General features: G+C 42.6%; 1 non-coding gene across 1 annotated transcript; it reads right to left on the minus strand.

Moving 5' to 3' along the window:
- Positions 1-4,181: 4,181 nt before the first annotated feature.
- On the minus strand, positions 4,182-4,288 carry LOC126425540 (U6 spliceosomal RNA). The gene has a single exon (XR_007576375.1). It is a non-coding gene; the product is annotated as a U6 spliceosomal RNA (small nuclear RNA).
- Between the last annotated feature and the right edge of the window lie 13,980 nt (positions 4,289-18,268).

An 18,268-nucleotide genomic window follows, 5' to 3' on the forward strand; every position in this document is an offset into this window, starting at 1 on the left:
CGCGGTTCCACACTGAAGCGCCTAGAACCGCTCGGCCACTCGGGCCGGCTCCCAACATTAATTGCTTCTACAGTAGTGATAACTCAGACAGTGAACACCCAAGGCAGAACAAAGTTAGAAAAGTCGAACAGGCGCGCTCTGCTGAGCTCTGATTATCACCTAGCAAAATTCCCTAATCTGCCGGTGCTGCGGACGTACATCACCAAGCTGTCTTCTCAACTGCAAGGACACGATCTGGCGTACCGGAGGCGATGGCTGGTTGCTTCGACGTCCCGTCGTGGTGATGATAATGTCGTGAGTATAGCCCAAAACAAATTCACCTGGTTTGGTTGTTCCAGACTAAAGACTTCCTAGCAGCACAAACACGCCTCTGAGGGAGACAAAGAAGGCTCGCTACACAATCACTGACGGTACAGTGAGTGATTTTAACAAGCGAAGTCACACAGTAACTCCGACACAGTCAACTTTAGCCAAAACTGCTCAAGACGGACAACATAGGCCGTTTGTATGCAGAACGCTCAATTGCCATCTGTACTCGTAAAGTTACATTGAAGTCGAAACTTCAGCAACTTCGTCAAACAGTTACAATTAAATTAAAGTATATTAGACAGGCAACGGAAGGCAGGCTGTCCAGAGCAGCGAGAGCTCAGTCTTGTAACCTATTCCGACCAAAAGCCGAGAGCCGACCCTCTCAAGAGCACCCGTACAAGCAGAACACAGAACATTCCCGCCCCCACGACAGTGGTCGTGGTTAAACGTTCCAATCAGCAACTCTAAAACCGGCGGAAAATTCCCCTCTACTGCCGATGCAGTACTATTCCACCAGTGGAGATACTTGGCGCCAATTTCTGTGCCGATTTTGCTACGCAACGGAGCTATTCCCTGGACAAGCCAATCACAGTTATGATTTTGCAGGAAGCGCGGGAATTTGCCCGCCAAGACTGCCTGGGCACACAAGTCATTCCTACGCTTCCTACGCCTCGCTGGTAGCCCGTCAGAAAGTGTTTTCATTAAGTTTCTGTAAAGTAACGGAATCTCTAACCCTGCAGCTCCTTCAGGCCCCTGTGGGCGCGTCGCCGCCGCTCTTATGACAATGTCGACAACTGGACAGCATCCACTCGACTCACTCACACCCTTCAGCTTAACCCTTTCAAGATCAGAAGAACTCGCTTGACAAAATTTTAACAACTCACACAAACACATTAACTATGCACCCTGTAAGAGGGATGGAAATGGTACAAACACTCACACTAAGAAATTATTTGCCACCGAAAGTGCAATTTGTTTTTAAAAGGACTCTTATGGTAGAAGGGTGGCAATTTTATAAAAATGATTATTTAAACAAAACCCCTGAAATTCATTTGTACAACATGCTCTACATTACACATATACTGCCTCGCAAGATGATAGGCAAGATAAAAACATATTTCAGGAATTCGGCCTTTACACCCTAATTCTATAAATTCGTTAACACCGAACCGACAAACATGACAGTGGCAACTATTAACGTATGGCAGATTGACAGGGGAACTACTGAACAACCCGAGCCACTGATTGCTCTAACCTTACCCAACTCCACAAGGGAAAAACGGACCACCCAATTCACAAATAACCACCTTACCGCGGGTGGGCAAACGGAGAAGAATGGTGGGACGACCCCAAAACAAAGCGGCTGGTGACCTCACCAAGAAAACAAGTAGAATTTAACAAGTAAATCAAACAACGTATCACCAATCACTTTTAATAAACTGCGATTTCTGGCTAAGACGTGGCGCACCACCCCCAACGCTCTCCCGAACCGTCCGCTGCCAGCCACTTCAACGGACGCAGGAACGCGCGCCGATCTCCCGTCTCACGGCGTCGCAGCTCGCCCCGGCCAGCCCGATGTCGTGGTTTCATTCCTGTTGCTCTCGTGTCAACCGCGAAATCACTACCCCTTTCTATACGGCGCGACCCACTGGACTCACGTGGGGACCTCACATGCGCCGACGCTGAAGGCGGACAAGTCATCTCGTGTCTCAGTGCACGACCGACCAACCTACCGATCCAACCGCCAATGACGGTTGGATCGAGCAACTCGAGCAGACTGGCGGCCTAACGCGCAGACTCAGATGCAGGAACTCAGCCCCGACCGGGCGACCACTAGCTGAGTTCTCTTACTTGCGGAGTGGCAAGACTCTCATTTTCTGACTTAAAGTTTGATCCAAATTGCCACAGTGGCGCCACCGCCAGAAACGGAGGGCGACTCCTTCAAACAATGTGCTACAAAACAGCAGTTCTTTTACCATGGCTCATACTGTAGACTATTCGTAAGTAAGTGTAGCCTACAGTAGTCTTCCTAGTAGCTTTGGTCAGGTAAGATCGCAACCGCGTCACCTGCACGTTACATGTGTTGCATACGTTTCAGGCGTTACCTCATTTCGTTCGCTTTGTTTGCGTATGCAGTCAGTGGCTTACCAGACTCCTATAGAAAATGGAAGCGTTGAACCCTCTAGAAACTGAATGAAGCTGCATAAAGGGCTGCGTAACTTATTGCACATGTGATCCAGGAAGCGGTCGAAATTAGACTTAGCGATAATAACTTTAACAGAGACAACGGCTATGCACTTAGCAACACCTGGAAGAGTGCACTGGATAAAGAAAAATTGCAGATTATAACTTCCCGCACTTTACCTCCTGATTCAAGGGATGGCGCTGCAAGCAGTACTGGATAGAAACTACATCTATGGAAGTAGAGGGCACCACTACGCGCCATATCACCGTTGCTATGACGTACTCCAGCCAATCAGAAGCCGTCCTTTGCATATAAAAATTGGAGCCTCGCTAGTTTACGACGGTCAGTCTTAGCCCCGACGACGACCATGGAGGTAGTGGTCGAAAGCTTGGAGTTTTATCCTGAATTGACGCGACATGTACACCGAGAATATTTTATTCAAGAAATACTATACGTCGCGAAAGACTTCGTAGCCTTATTCAGAAACTGTTTATTTGTACCGTGAAACAGAGGGACGCTGTAAGAACAAAACAAAAAACCAATACAGGTTTATTATATAGCGCTAGAAAACGCATTTTCCTAACAAAAGAAATAAACTTAAGAAAAGAATGTAAAACAAAAACATATCAAAAATCGCTTCAATAGTTGGTTGACCTTACATAAAACATATTTCTGTCATTGCTAAAAAACTTTGACACTCATAAGTGATAATAGGAAGCTCTTGCCTTTGATTGTGATGAAGTACATCTTACTGAGCCGGCCGGAGTGGCCGTGCGGTTCTGGGCGCTACAGTCTGGAGCCGAGCGACCGCTACGGTCGCAGGTTCGAATCCTGCCTCGGGAATGGATGTATGTGATGTCCTTAGGTTAGTTAGGTTTAATTAGTTCTAAGTTCTAGGCGACTGATGACCTCAGAAGTTAAGTCGCATAGTGCTCAGAGCCATTTGAACCATTTTAACGTCTTACTGAATACAGAATAACAACAATAATCATATAGATTTTTTTCTTGAATTACAGCACCAACTACCAAGAATCAAAACAAATGTTTAAGACAAAATGTACGTAGTTTTTTACGTTGAATCTGATTCTGCAATTAAAAAAATGGGGGTTCCCACTTGAAATTTTAAAGTTGCCTCCAGTCCCATCCTCAGGAGGCTTGGGTGAAGTGCTAATTTTAGCACCTTCCAGAATAATCAACCTCGTGTTCTACACATTTTTTCGTGTGAAGCTTATTTTTCGAGTTATTCTGGTTTGTGAACTTAAAATTTACACCCTGTGTACCTTAGAATGTGGGTTTGGAACACAGCATTGTACGGTAGTGAAACATGGAATGTGGATAAGCAAGAAGAGAAGAGAATCGAAGCATTATTGAAAATTAAGTTGCTTTATACGGAAAGAGGAGTAATCGTCGAAGAAAGTAACATACGGAGGAAACTGACAACAAGAAATGACTGCGTTATTGGAGAACTGCTAAGACATCAGGGAATAACTTCCATAGTCTATGGGAGGGGGGGAGGGGGGAGCTGTAGAGGAAGACAGACTGAAATATATCCAACAGATAATTTAGAACGAGAGTGCAATTGTCACTCCAAGGTTAAGAACTTTGATGAAGAGAGGAATTGGTGACAGTTAGCCTCCATTCAGAAGGCCGTTGACTAAAAACAAATATTATATTTTCATCTTATTTTTGTAATGTGGGACGCTGCATAGTTGTGAGAGTCATCCTTGCTCGGGAGCGACAATAATCTTCTCTGGATTGTTCCACTTTCAGTATACGTAACGCCGAAGTGAATACGTGTCTACGAAGACGAATCAGTTAAACGAAAATAGTAGCACAATTACAAGAGAAGTACACAATAATGCACATAAGGCCTACTGGAATGAAGGAAGTGTCAAGTGAGGTAATTGAGGCCGCATGCAAACTGGTATGTAATGGACGGTTACCCTAGGGCAATATTTGGAAAAAATATCGCGGCGCGAAAGAATAAAAAAAGTGAAACGTCCCCTTACTTAGAACAATTATACATGACTGTGCTTAAACTGACACACAGTATTTTTAGCGCAACGCAATCTGACTTTCAAAAATCCCTAAAAAAGAATGGCCCTGACTAACATTAACCTATACCTTTCACATATCACTTACAAAAATCTTCGTTACTCGAACTACTGCAATACAGCGAGCGCCACTACTGCCAGGTAAATAAAAGGTTCAAACTACGGAAGGCACTAACTACTGATAGGCATAGTTAGCAAATGAAAGATTTTAATAGAGAACAAACAATGTATTTACCTTAATAGTGTTGAAAAATCGTAATATGCATAGCAGTTCATGTCATCCAGTCTTACAAATTTCAAAACTCCGCCATTTCTTTCCCCACATCCACCACTGCTGGCGGCTCACCTCCAACTGCGCAACGCTACGCGCTGTTCACATCCAGCTGCCCAACACTACAATGGCAGACAAGAATGCAAACTAGCCACAGACTGCACGCAGCACAGCCAGTGATTTTCATACATGTGGAGCACTGAAGGGCTTTAGTCAAATTTTTGGTAAACATTTTTGGAATACAGTGATCAATAGATTATTATATTTTGACTAAAGTTCAGTCTTGATCACACCATTTATGTTTCAATGACATTGGTGTGATCAAGACTGAACTTTAGTCAAAACTTTAGTCAAATGTTGAGCTGGTTCCTTTTAGAACGCCACCCCGTTTTCATGCCCCTCCCTTTTCCAAATGCAAACCGAGTTCCATATACAAGGTGCTCTAACAACCCTGCCACAACAAAGGTCAAAAATGTATGAAACGTTGCCAATAAGAAAACATAAACAGCCTACTTACAAAAGGTCTAAAAGGGAAGCACGTAAGCAAGCGAATGCTGTCGCCATAACGACGCGAGTAAACACGTTTGAACAAACTCACATACGCCGTCGGAACCTGTTTGACGATTGTACTTGCATATTCATCCGCGGTGCTTAGGTCAGCCACTTCGTTCACGGAGCGCTGTTTGCGTGCTACAAGCCACCTGCGCTGTCGTCGAACCGTCGCCTACAGAGCAGGAAAGCGCAGGGTCTGAACTCCCGGACACACAACTGGTTACGGCGTGCGGCGGTGCTGTTGTCAAGGCACTGGATTTATGTCGTGGGCGAGCGGGCTGCAAACCCCATACAGGCACCAATATTCAACTTTCATGCGGAGCCCTGAAGGGCTTTAGTCAAATTTTTGGTAAACATTTTTGGAATACAGTGATCAGTAGATTATTATATTTTGACTAAAGTTAAGTCTTGATCACACCATTCAATGACATTGGTGTGATCAAGACTGAACTTTAGTCAAAACTTTAGTCAAATGTTGAGCTGGTTCCTTTTAGAACGCCACCCCGTTTTCATGCCCCTCCCTTTTCCAAATGCAAACCGAGTTCCATATACAAGGTGCTCTAACAACCCTGCCACAACAAAGGTCAAAAATTAATTATGATTGTAGTGTTGCTCACGCTGCTAAATATTGCATTTTCGGGCAACAAACAAAGTTATATTATGTGGCAGGTGTCATTAGAGCACAGTTAATAAAGTCATTTCATGAAATAATGGATAAACTAGGCACTCATCTTTTCGTGTTTCGCACGCTGGTCTCGTTGTGAACTCATGGCTCAATCGTTGAAAAGTGTAGTGATGATTCCAAGCTCGGATGCAAAGAGGCCTAGGTGTTATTCTGCGATAATCAAAAGTTTTATAGATGTGTTTCATAAACCATTCTTGAAGATTAAACTTTTGCAAGTTAGCACAATGGTGATGTAAAAAAGTAATCAGCACTCCGAATTTAAGTTACACTTCTTTTTTATTACTTTTGTTGCAATATCACGAAACTCACAAAACATCACTTCACAATATAAAACATACTTGAAAATATCTTCCTCACTGTTAAAGCTCACATTTCATAAAGTGACTACAATTTGCGTCCTTTCAACATGACGACCAAGACTTGACTCTCTCTCTAATAACCGCTTACGCGCCCAAAAATCGGAGTTACAAGTACGTCAAAGATCATAGTGACAAAAGAAAGAATACACATAAGAATAATATCATTGCAATGTAAACATATCGATGTATCGAAGTACCTCTACATTAGTGAAATCAAATCTGAATGTTGACTCAGCAATATGTTAACTACTTTACAGAAACACAGTAGAATATTGCTGGTATCGAGACGTTGAGGTGAGGTGCCGTAATGGTTACGTAATTCAAGTACCATTACAGTGTACAACTTTGCTTCAGCCGTTTTTTCCCCAACATTTAAGGCTTTAATGGTACAAATGACTCTAAGCACTATGGGACTTAACATCTGAGGTCAGCAGTCCCCTAGACTTAGAACTACTTAAACCTAAGGACACCACACACATCCATGCCCGAGGCAGGATTCGAACCTGCGACCGTAGCAGCAGCGCGGTTCCGGACTGAAGCGTCTAGAACCGCTCGGTCACAGAGGCGAGCGAGGCTTTAATGAAACAAGTTGGTTCACATGTATCATTCAAAGTATTTTCCATCGCTGGCCACTACTTTCTCCCATCTTTCGGGCAGTGTACGAATCCAGCGTCGAAAAAATTGTTCATCTTTTTAAGCTATCCACGAATTGTTCGAATTTCTGACTTCTTCAGGCCATGCGCCATTGATCTAAACGGGTGATAGTCAGAAGAAACAATGTCTGTAGAATACGGTGGGATAGGATTTCTCATCCTAACGTTTCCAAGAACGTTTTGACCTATTTTGCGACGTGGGGTGCACTTCCTCGGACGAGAAATAAAAATGAAAAATTAGCTCCCAATACACCAAATATTTCCTCCCAAGTCCCAAATTCCCAGAAAAGTGAATAAGCGAACGAAGTTCCATTTAGCACTATTACTAGGAAAATAACAAGTAATTAAATCAGGAATCTAAGACTTGACAATTTAGCAGTCTACGAAAGAAAGATTAAATTTCAGTAAAATTAAAATCTAAATCATAATAAATCGCAAAATTAGCATAAATTAACATTCGCAAAGTAGAACCAACATTCCCATAGAATACTCCGTGTGAGTACCCTTCGTAAATCGTGAGTAATGACTAAGTATAATTCAATGCATTGTCACTACGTTAGGAGAGTTAGCCGAAGCAGGTCATATATTTGAATGCTCGTACATGTAGGCGCGCCTGGATTGTTTTGAGATTGAATAATTACGATCTATTATGACGCAGTAATACGATCTTCTGACTTCAAATATCACGGCATTACAATTCGAACGGAGGACATTTACCTACTAGAATAAAGTGAACTTTTAACTAGATAACTGAACCAAACATTACTTAGACAATGATTTAGGCAACGAACATTGATAGACAAGTTTCATTCATAATAGCCAGTGGTTTACGGAACTTCAGTGATAGGTCCGAAGAATGTAACTTAAATCCCCCCAACACCTGGGAAAGTTTTCTCCTCAAGGCTCGGTTAGGAAGTGACTGATATTGTGCAATAAAACACCCTCTCGTGCCAAGTCGTGCATTTGTGATTTAAAATTCTCTCAAATTATTGACATGAAACTCCCGAGTAATAATTACGCGCAGCGATAATATTTGACTGTAGCGCTCGGCGCTTGTGTAGAATCTTTGACTCAAATAACAAGCCCACTGTTACGATTTCTTAGATACTTGAAATTACGACCAGCTTGTAGGGAATTTGTTGTGGATGTGACTGTATTGGTTTTATCATTAATATTTCATCATTAATCAGTTAAACATCGATTACGAACGATTAATTACGATTCTTGCTGAAGTAAATACCTCAAGCACGTCGACATTTCGGTTCAGCACTGTTATTTTGTGTAACGTCGTCTACGTAACTTCATAACGATCTCAACACTCTACCGACTGTCGCCGAGTTTTAGCCGAGGCCAAGTACAAATCAAATCAAATCATCAAGAAGAAGAGCCGTTATAACGTTTCCAAGAACGTTTTGACCTCTTTTGCGACGTGGGGTCGAGCTTTGTCGTGCTGCAAAATCACTTTATCGTGCCTCTCGCCGTATGGAGGCCGTTTGTCTTTTAATGCTCTGCTCAAACGCATTAATTGCGTTCGGTAACGAGCCCCTGTGATTATTTCACTTGGTTTTAACACCTCATAACACACGACGCTGAGCTGGTCCCACCAAATGCAGAGCATGATCTTGGAGCCGTGAATATTCGGTTTGGCCGTCGACGTGGAAGCATGGCCGGGATATTCCCATGATTTTTTGCGTTGAAGGTTATCGTTGTTGTTGTTGTGGTCTTCAGTCCTGAGACTGGTTTGATGCAGCTCTCCATGCTACTCTATCCTGTGCAAGCTTTTTCATCTCCCAGTACCTACTGCAACCTACATCCTTCTGAATCTGCTTAGTGTATTCATCTCTTGGTCTCCCTCTACGATTTTTACCCTCCACGCTGCCCTCCAATACTAAATTGGTGATCCCTTGATGCCTCAGAACATGTCCTACCAACCGATCCCTTCTTCTGGTCAAGTTGTGCCACAAACTTCTCTTCTCCCCAATCCTATTCAATACTTCCTCATTAGTTATGTGATCTACCCATCTAATCTTCAGCATTCTTCTGTAGCACCACATTTCGAAAGCTTCTATTCTCTTCTTGTCCAAACTATTTATCGTCCATGTTTCACTTCCATACATGGCTACACTCCATACGAATACTTTCAGAAATGACTTCCTGACACTTAAATCTATACTGGATGTTAACAAATTTCTCTTATTCAGAAACGCTTTCCTTGCCATTGCCAGCCTACATTTTATATCCTCTCTACTTCGACCATCATCAGTTATTTTGCTCCCCAAATAGCAAAACTCCTTTACTACTTTAAGTGCCTCATTTCCTAATCTAATTCCCTCAGCATCACCAGACTTAATTAGACTACATTCCATTATCCTTGTTTTGCTTTTGTTGATGTTCATCTTATATCCTCCTTTCAAGACACTGTCCATTCCATTCAACTGCTCTTCCAAGTCCTTTGCTGTCTCTGACAGAATTACAATGTCATCGGCGAACCTCAAAGTTTTTATTTCTTCTCCATGAATTTTAATACCTACTCCAAATTTTTCTTTTGTTTCCTTTACTGCTTGCTCAATATACAGATTGAACAACATCGGGGAGAGGCTACAACCCTGTCTTACTCCCTTCCCAACCACTGCTTCCCTTTCATGTCCCTCGACTCTTATAACTGCCATCTGGTTTCTGTACAAATTGTAAATAGCCTTTCGCTCCCTGTATTTTACCCCTGCCACCTTTAGAATTTGAAAGAGAGTATTCCAGTCAACATTGTCAAAAGCTTTCTCTAAGTCTACAAATGCTAGAAACGTAGGTTTGCCTTTCCTTAATCTTCCTTCTAAGATAAGTCGTAAGGTCAGTATTGCCTCACGTGTTCCAGTGTTTCTACGGAATCCAAACTGATCTTCCCCGAGGTTGGCTTCTACTAGTTTTTCCATTCGTCTGTAAAGAATTCGTGTTAGTATTTTGCAGCTGTGACTTATTAAGCTGATAGTTCGGTAATTTTCACATCTGTCAACACCTGCTTTCTTTGGGATTGGAATTATTATATTCTTCTTGAAGTCTGAGGGTATTTCGCCTGTTTCATACATCTTGCTCACCAGATGGTAGAGTTTTGTCAGGACTGGCTCTCCCACGGCCGTCAGTAGTTCCAATGGAATATTGTCTACTCCGGGGGCCTTGTTTCGACTCAGGTCTTTCAGTGCTCTGTCAAACTCTTCACGCAGTATCATATCTCCCATTTCATCTTCATCTACATCCTCTTCCATTTCCATAATATTGTCCTCAAGTACATCGCCCTTGTATAGACCCTCTATATACTCCTTCCACCTTTCTGCTTTCCCTTCTTTGCTTAGAACTGGGTTTCCATCTGAGCTCTTGATATTCATACAAGTCGTTCTCTTATCTCCAAAGGTCTCTTTAATTTTCCTGTAGGCGGTATCTATCTTACCCCTAGTGAGATAGGCCTCTACATCCTTACATTTGTCCTCTAGCCATCCCTGCTTAGCCATTTTGCACTTCCTGTCGATCTCATTTTTGAGACGTTTGTATTCCTTTTTGCCTGTTTCACTTACTGCATTTTTATATTTTCTCCTTTCATCAATTAAATTCAATATTTTTTCTGTTACCCAAAGATTTCTACTAGCCCTCGTCTTTTTACCTACTTGATCCTCTGCTGCCTTCACTACTTCATCCCTCAAAGCTACCCATTCTTCTTCTACTGTATTTATTTCCCCCATTCCTGTCAATTGCTCCCTTATGCTCTCCCTGAATCTCTGTACAACCTCTGGTTCTTTTAGTTTATCCAGGTCCCATCTCCTTAAATTCCCACCTTTTTGCAGTTTCTTCAGTTTTAATCTACAGGTCATAACCAATAGATTGTGGTCAGAGTCCACATCTGCCCCTGGAAATGTCTTACAATTTAAAACCTGGTTCCTAAATCTCTGTCTTACCATTATATAATCTATCTGATACCTTTTAGTATCTCCAGGGTTCTTCCATGTATACAACCTTCTTTCATGATTCTTAAACCAAGTGTTAGTTATGATTATGTTGTGCTCTGTGCAAAATTCGACCAGGCGGCTTCCTCTTTCATTTCTGTCCCCCAATCCATATTCACCTACTATGTTTCCTTCTCTCCCTTTTCCTACACTCGAATTCCAGTCACCCATGACTATTAAATTTTCGTCTCCCTTCACAATCTGAATAATTTCTTTTATTTCATCATACATTTCTTCAATTTCTTCGTCATCTGCAGAGCTAGTTGGCATATAAACTTGTACTACCGTAGTAGGTGTGGGCTTCGTATCTATCTTGGCCACAATAATGCGTTCACTATGCTGTTTGTAGTAGCTTACCCGCATTCCTATTTTCCTATTCATTATTAAACCTACTCCTGCATTACCCCTATTTGATTTTGTGTTTATAACCCTGTAGTCACCTGACCAGAAGTCTTGTTCCTCCTGCCATCGAACTTCACTAATTCCCACTATATCTAACTAGTTATCGTAATGAACCCATTTTTCGTCCCCGGTCATAATGCGACCCAGAAATGCCTTCCGTTTTTGCCTCTGAAGCAACTGTTCACAAACACACAAACGCCGCTCAACGTCACTTGGTTTCAGCTCACACGGGACCCAAGTTCCTTCTTTCTGAATCATGCCCATAGCCTTGAGACGTTTTGAAATGGCTTGCTGTGTCACTCCCACTAATCGTGAGAATTCTTCTTGAGTTTGACGCGAGTCTTCACTCAGAAATGTCTGCATCTTCGAAAACATTCTCTCTTCCACCACTATGCCGGTCTACGACGTTAAAACCACCATTCTTGAAGCGTTGAAACCACTCACGACACGTGCTTTCACTAACAGCGTCCTTACTATACGTTCTAGAGAGCATTCCATGAGACTCAGCCGCTGTTTTCTTCATATTGAAACAAAACAGTAACAACTCCCGCAAATGACGAGAATTAGGCTCGTAAACTGACGTTTTCAGTCAAGAACAACTTTATGATGAAGACACAAATCGACTAATGTTTGAAGAGGTTATGTTGACCGAGGTCCAAGCTAACTGCCTGACGTCTGCGGTCTGTTTCTTTCGACCGCTACTTACCGCTGTCGCCACCTACGGGCAAACGGCGGAAGCAAAGTTGTAAACCTTGTACGTTTTTATCTATTTATTGGTGTTTGGTGTACGCCTCCAGAATGAATTTTCACTCTGCAGCGGAGAGTGCACTGACACGAAACTTTGTGGCAGATTATAATTGTACTCTCGACCACAACCTTTGCCTTTCGCACACTACCAGCTGAGCAATCCGGGCGCCACTTACTCTTCACGGCTCACTCTTCTGATTCAACTAGCACCATATTAGCCAAGTGTAACACGTCATGACATTCAAAGTAGTATGAGTCATGCAGATAGAGTTATATTTGCTAATGACAGCAACATTACAATGTAGTCACTTAAAACAAAATCCCTATCTGCAGAAAAGCAAATGAAACTCTCAAGGAGGTTTACGCTTGATGCAATAAAGTTACATTGATTATGAAGGAAAGAAAAGACATAAGTTAGATGTCATTGACACCTCTATCGACTGAACAACGAACACAAAATTTCTAGTAATGAATACCGATTCGCAGCTGATGCGGTGTGAACACACAAACGTACTTGTTAACACAACGTCGTCAACATGCTTTGCTCTTAAGGACTTGTCATCGTGTGTAAGAAAATGGAACAACCGCAACCTTACTTTCGATATTATTTATTATATGACCACCAGTTTCGGTGATTCAGTGCACCATCTCAGGCCAAAATTGCCGCTGAGGGGTTGACTCTAATCGTAATACACGATTCCATTACTGGTCAACATCTGTGAACTGAAATTTCCTAAGACATTAAAACTGTGTGCCAGACCTTTGCCTTCCGCGGGAAAGGGCTTTATCAAATGAGCTACCCAAACACGACTCATGACCGTCCTCACAGCTTTAGTTACAGCTGTACCTCGTCTCCTACCTTCCAAATTTCACAGAAGCTCTCCTGTGAAACTTGAAGAACTAGCACTCCTGGAAGAAAGGATGCTCCGGAGAAATGGCTTTGTCACAGCCTGGGGGATGTTTCCAGAATGAGATTTTCACTCTGCAGCGGAGTGTGCGCTGATCTGAAACTTCCTGGCAGATTAAAACTGTGTACCGGACCGAGACTCGAACTCGGGACCTTTGCCTTTCACGAGCAAGTGAAATTTCATTATGGAAACATTCCCCAGGAGATGGCAAAGCCATGCCTCCGCTATATCCTTTCTTCCATGAATGCTAGTTCTGCAAGTCTCGCAGGAGAACTTCTGTGAAGTTCGGATGGTAGGGGAAGAGGTACTGGCGGAAGTAAAGCTCTGAGGAGCACGTGAGTCGTGCTTGGGTAGCTCAGTTGGTGGAGCACTTTCCCGCGAAAGGCGAGTCTCGAATTCGAGTCTCGGTCCGGCACACACTTTTAATCTGCCAGGAAGTTTCATATCAGCGCACACTCCGCTGCAGAGTGAAATTTTAATTCTGTATCTATGCACTGGTTGTTGGATCGTCGAACGATGTTGATGGAGACACAACAACTTTGTTACAGTCGACGGAAATCAGTTCATAGATGTTGACCACTGATGGAGTCGTGTATACGGTTGTTGTTGAACCCCTCAGTGTCAGGTAAGCCCTAAAGCTGCTGTCCGTGGCGCTCGTTACTGGCGCGCCAGTCCCTCGGATGTCCATTATCGATCCTTCGATGTTTCTTATCTTAGCCTGCCTTGTTGTTTTCAGCATTCGCGGGGCGAGTGGCAGTTGACGTTTGCTCGGGCTACCTGCTGAGACGCCGCGAGGTACGAGGTGGGAAGCAACCACGTATATGTGGAGTTGGTTGTACGCGGTCTGCCGATTCAGCATGGAGGATATGTGTTGGCTGCCTGCCTGTCTGCTCTCCTGATTTTGCTCGCCGTGCCTTGCGACCGCCTAGCTTGGGTTGCTGCAGAAGCCAGCAGAAGTTAAGCAGCCTTGCGTTTCTTTTAAGAAAAGGAGCAAACGTGTAAGACCTTTGTAACCAATTTTGGTGGCCTCTTGAGTGTGGCCTTCGCGTTTACACTGTCTTTGGGAAGAGCTAATTCTTTTAAATTTAAATAGTTGGGGTTCCCTGTCCTTTACAATCTTTTGGGGATTTTATTTGAATTTTCTCTTTGGGGTTCCTTCTTTGTGCTTGGTTAAATGTTTACTTGTATAGCGGGAAGTGACTCCTGGTTAAAACTCGGAGAAGGTGTTTGATGTTACTGCCGCCTCCGGCATTTGTCTTTTCAATTAAGTGTTGTCATCCTTTCGAGCGACCTGGTGTCACTCCTCGCTAATTAATGCTGGTTTATGTGTACTTAATTTTGAATTGGCCATTTGAATTAATATTTTGGAGCGCAGTATAGCACTAAGGCAACCTCATCGTATACCACCTTGTGCCCCGGTCTAGTACCTTAATTTTCAGTGGCACGAGTTAGCTCCACTACCGGTTTTACTGATGTGCTCCCTTCAAAATCTTGTCTTGTATAAGTTTACCCCATGTGTGTCTGGGAACACAGAGATGAGCTTTAGTGTGACTTCAGTGCTAGTCAGTTAACGGAATCTTCATTTTGGCTTGGCTTCCACTGAAGAGTTTTAGTGGAGCGTAGTGTGTTTGATTTGTTACTCATTCAGTTACTGTAAGTTTGTTTATGTAATGGGGAGCAAGACATTTAAAGACTGTCCGTATTAACTCCCCTAGTTTCGGGGTGTTGCTAATTCGTTCCAAATGGCCTACTACTTATTCAATGGCAAGGCTGTTGATTAGTTGGTTACTGTGAGTACAAATTCACACTATTTATTTGTTACCGAAATTGCTGAAGTGTCTGTGTCGTGATTCAATCACTAGCTACGTGTTTGAGCTAAATTGATATAAACCTTACATTGCCTTCTTAAAATTTGTTACCAGCAGAAACCCTGAAGACAACTACGTTTTGTCACTGCTTATGTTAAACCTCTCTGGGAGCAACATTTCATGTAGTTAAATTTTGTCTTAAAATGTGTATTTCTCTGATGTAATAAACAAGTGATAAAAGAAAAAGGAAAGGGGCCTGGTCCTTCCCATTGTGTCCGGTTTGTAACACGCATCAGCTGCTGTACTGAATCACCGAAACTGGTAGCCATATAATTAATAACACCGAAAGGACGTCTGTAGGCATCCCATTTTATTACACAAGTGAACTACCGGAGTCCCTCAAACCTTCAGTGACAAGGGTGGACATACAAAACCTTTACTATCAGTACACTCTATTCTTAGCTATAGAATTCTTTTCTGGCCAACAGATACACGAAATATAAACACAGGTTTCAAACGACAGAAAAAGACCGTGATACCTAGAATAGTAATTGCGCCCACTGCAAACATCACTTCACAAAAAATTTTGATTTTAACCTTACCGTGTGGGTTCATTTATTAGTCATAGATACTGCCTACAGGAAGATTAAAGCGACCTTTGGAGAAAAGAGAACCACTTGCATGAATATCAAGAGCTCAGATGGAAACCCAGTTCTAAGCAAAGAAGGGAAAGCAGAAAGGTGGAGGGTCTATATAGAGAGTCTATACAGGGGCGATGTTTTTGTGGACAATATCATGGAAATGGAAGAGGATGTAGATGAAGATGAAATGGGAGATATGTTACTGCGTGAAGAGTTTGACTGAGCACTGAAAGACCTAAGTCGAAACAAGGCCCCGGGAGTAGACAACATTCCATTAGAACTACTGACAGCCTTGGGAGAGCCAGTCCTGACAAAACTCTACCATCTGGTGAGCAAGATGTATGAGATAGCTGAAATACCCTCAGACTTCAAGAAGCATATAGTAATTCCAATCCCAAAGAAAGCAGGTGTTGTCAGATGTGAAAATTACCGAACTATCAGTATAATAAGTCACAGCTGAAAAATACTAACGCGAATTCTTCACAGACGAATGGAGAAACTGGTAGAAACCGACCTCGGGGAAGATCAGTTTCGATTCCGTAGAAATGTTGGAACACGTGAGGCAATACTGACCGTACAACTTATCTTAAATGGTTCAAATGGCTCTGAGCACTATGGGACTTAACATCTATGGTCATCAGTCCCATAGAACTTAGAACTACTTAAACCTAACTAACCTAAGGACGGCACACAACACCCAGTCATCACGAGGCAGAGAAAAACTTATCTTAGAAGAAAGATTAAGGAAAGGCAAACCTACGTTTCTAACATTTGTAGACTTAGAGAAAGCTTTTGACAATGTTGACTGGAATACTCTCTTTCAAATTCTGAAGGTGGCAGGGGTAAAATACAGGGAGCGAATGCCTATTTACAATTTGTACAGAAACCAGATGGCAGTTATAAAAGTCGAGGCACATCAAAGGGAAGCAGTGGTTGGGAAGGGAGTGAGACAAGGTTGTAGCCTCTCCCCGATGCTATTCAATCTGTATATTGAGCAAGCAGTGAAGGAAACAAAAGAAATTCTGAGTAGGTATTAAAATCCATGGAGAAGAAATAAAAACTTTGAGCTTCGCCGATGACATTGTAATTCTGTCAGAGACAGCAAAGGACTTGGAAGAGCAGTTGAAAGGAATGGACAGTGTCTTGAAAGGAGGGTATAAGATGAACATCAACAAAAGCAAAACGAGGATAATGGAATGTAGTCGAATTAAGTCGGGTGATGCCGAGGGAATTAGATTAGGAAATGACACACTTAAAGTAGTAAAGGAGTTTTGCTATTTGGGGAGCAAAATAACAGATGATGGTCGAAGTAGAGAGGATATAAAATGTAGACTGGCAATGGCAAGGAAGGCGTTTCTGAAGAAGAGAAATTCGTTAACGTCGAGTATAGATTTAAGTGTCAGGAAGTCGTTTCTGAAAGTATTTGTATGGAGTGTAGCCATGTATGGAAGTGAAACATGGACGATAAATAGTTTAGACAAGAAGAGAATAGAAGCTTTTGATATTTGGTGCTACAGAAGAATGCTGAAGATTAGATGGGTAGAGGGGGTATTGAATAGAATTGGGGAGAAGAAGAATTTGTGGCACAACTTGACTAGAAGAAGGGATCGGATGGTAGGAAGTGTTGTGAGGCATCAAGGGATCATCAATTTGGTATTGGAGGGCAGCGTGGATGGTAAAAATCGTAGAGGGAGACCAAGAGATGAATACATTAAGCAGATTCAGAAGGATGTAGGTTGCAATAGTTACTGGCAGATGAAGAAGCTTGCACAGGATAGAGTAGCATGGAGAGCTGCATCAAACCAGTCTCTGGACTGAAGACCACAACAACAACAACCTAGAATAGTAATTGGGCCCACTGCAAACATCATTTCACAAAAATTTTGGATTTTAACTATATCGTGTGGGTTCATTTACCTGTCATAGATGCAAACAAGAATAATCATGATAATATACTGCATGACCGTGGAACAAGACTTTTCCGAGAAACAATACACATAAAACTCAATACAGCTTTTTCCTTATCGCGCTGGGTAGCATCGCGGTGTTAGGCGCCTTGTCACGGTCCGCGCGGCTGCCCCCGTCGGAGGTTCGAGTTCAAAAATGGTTCAAATGGCTCTGAGCACTATGGGACTTAACTTCTGAGGTCATCAGTCCTCTAGAACTTAGAACTACTTAAACCTAACTAACCTAAGGACTCACACACGTCCATGCCCGAGGCAGGATTCGAACCTGCGACCGTGGCGGTCGCGTGGTTCCAGACAGTAGCGCCTAGAACCACAAGGCCACTCCGGCCGGCGAGGTTCGAGTCCTCCCTCGAGCATGTGTGTGTGTGTTGTCGTTAGTTTAAGTTCAATTAAGTAGTGTGTTAGCTTAGGGACCGATGACCTCTGCAGTTTGGTCGCATGAGACCTTACCTCAGATTTTTAGTACATTAATGATCTCTCATCAGTTACTCTGCCAGAAGCAGAGTTCGTTTAGTTTGCAGATGACACAAGTATTGCAATAAATAGTATGTCGAGTGTAGTTCTAGAAAGATCTGCTAATGATATTTTCATGGATATTAATAATTGGTTTAAAGCCAACTCACTGACATTAAACTTCGAAAAGACTCACTATATGCAATTCAGAAACTGTAAGAGGTTTCCGCCCAGCATATGCATAAAGTATGAAGAAGAGCAGATAGAAGAGATTGACAGTCTTAA

This window comes from Schistocerca serialis, chromosome 10, assembly GCF_023864345.2.
Source record: "Schistocerca serialis cubense isolate TAMUIC-IGC-003099 chromosome 10, iqSchSeri2.2, whole genome shotgun sequence".
NCBI classification, from domain to species: domain Eukaryota; kingdom Metazoa; phylum Arthropoda; class Insecta; order Orthoptera; family Acrididae; genus Schistocerca; species Schistocerca serialis.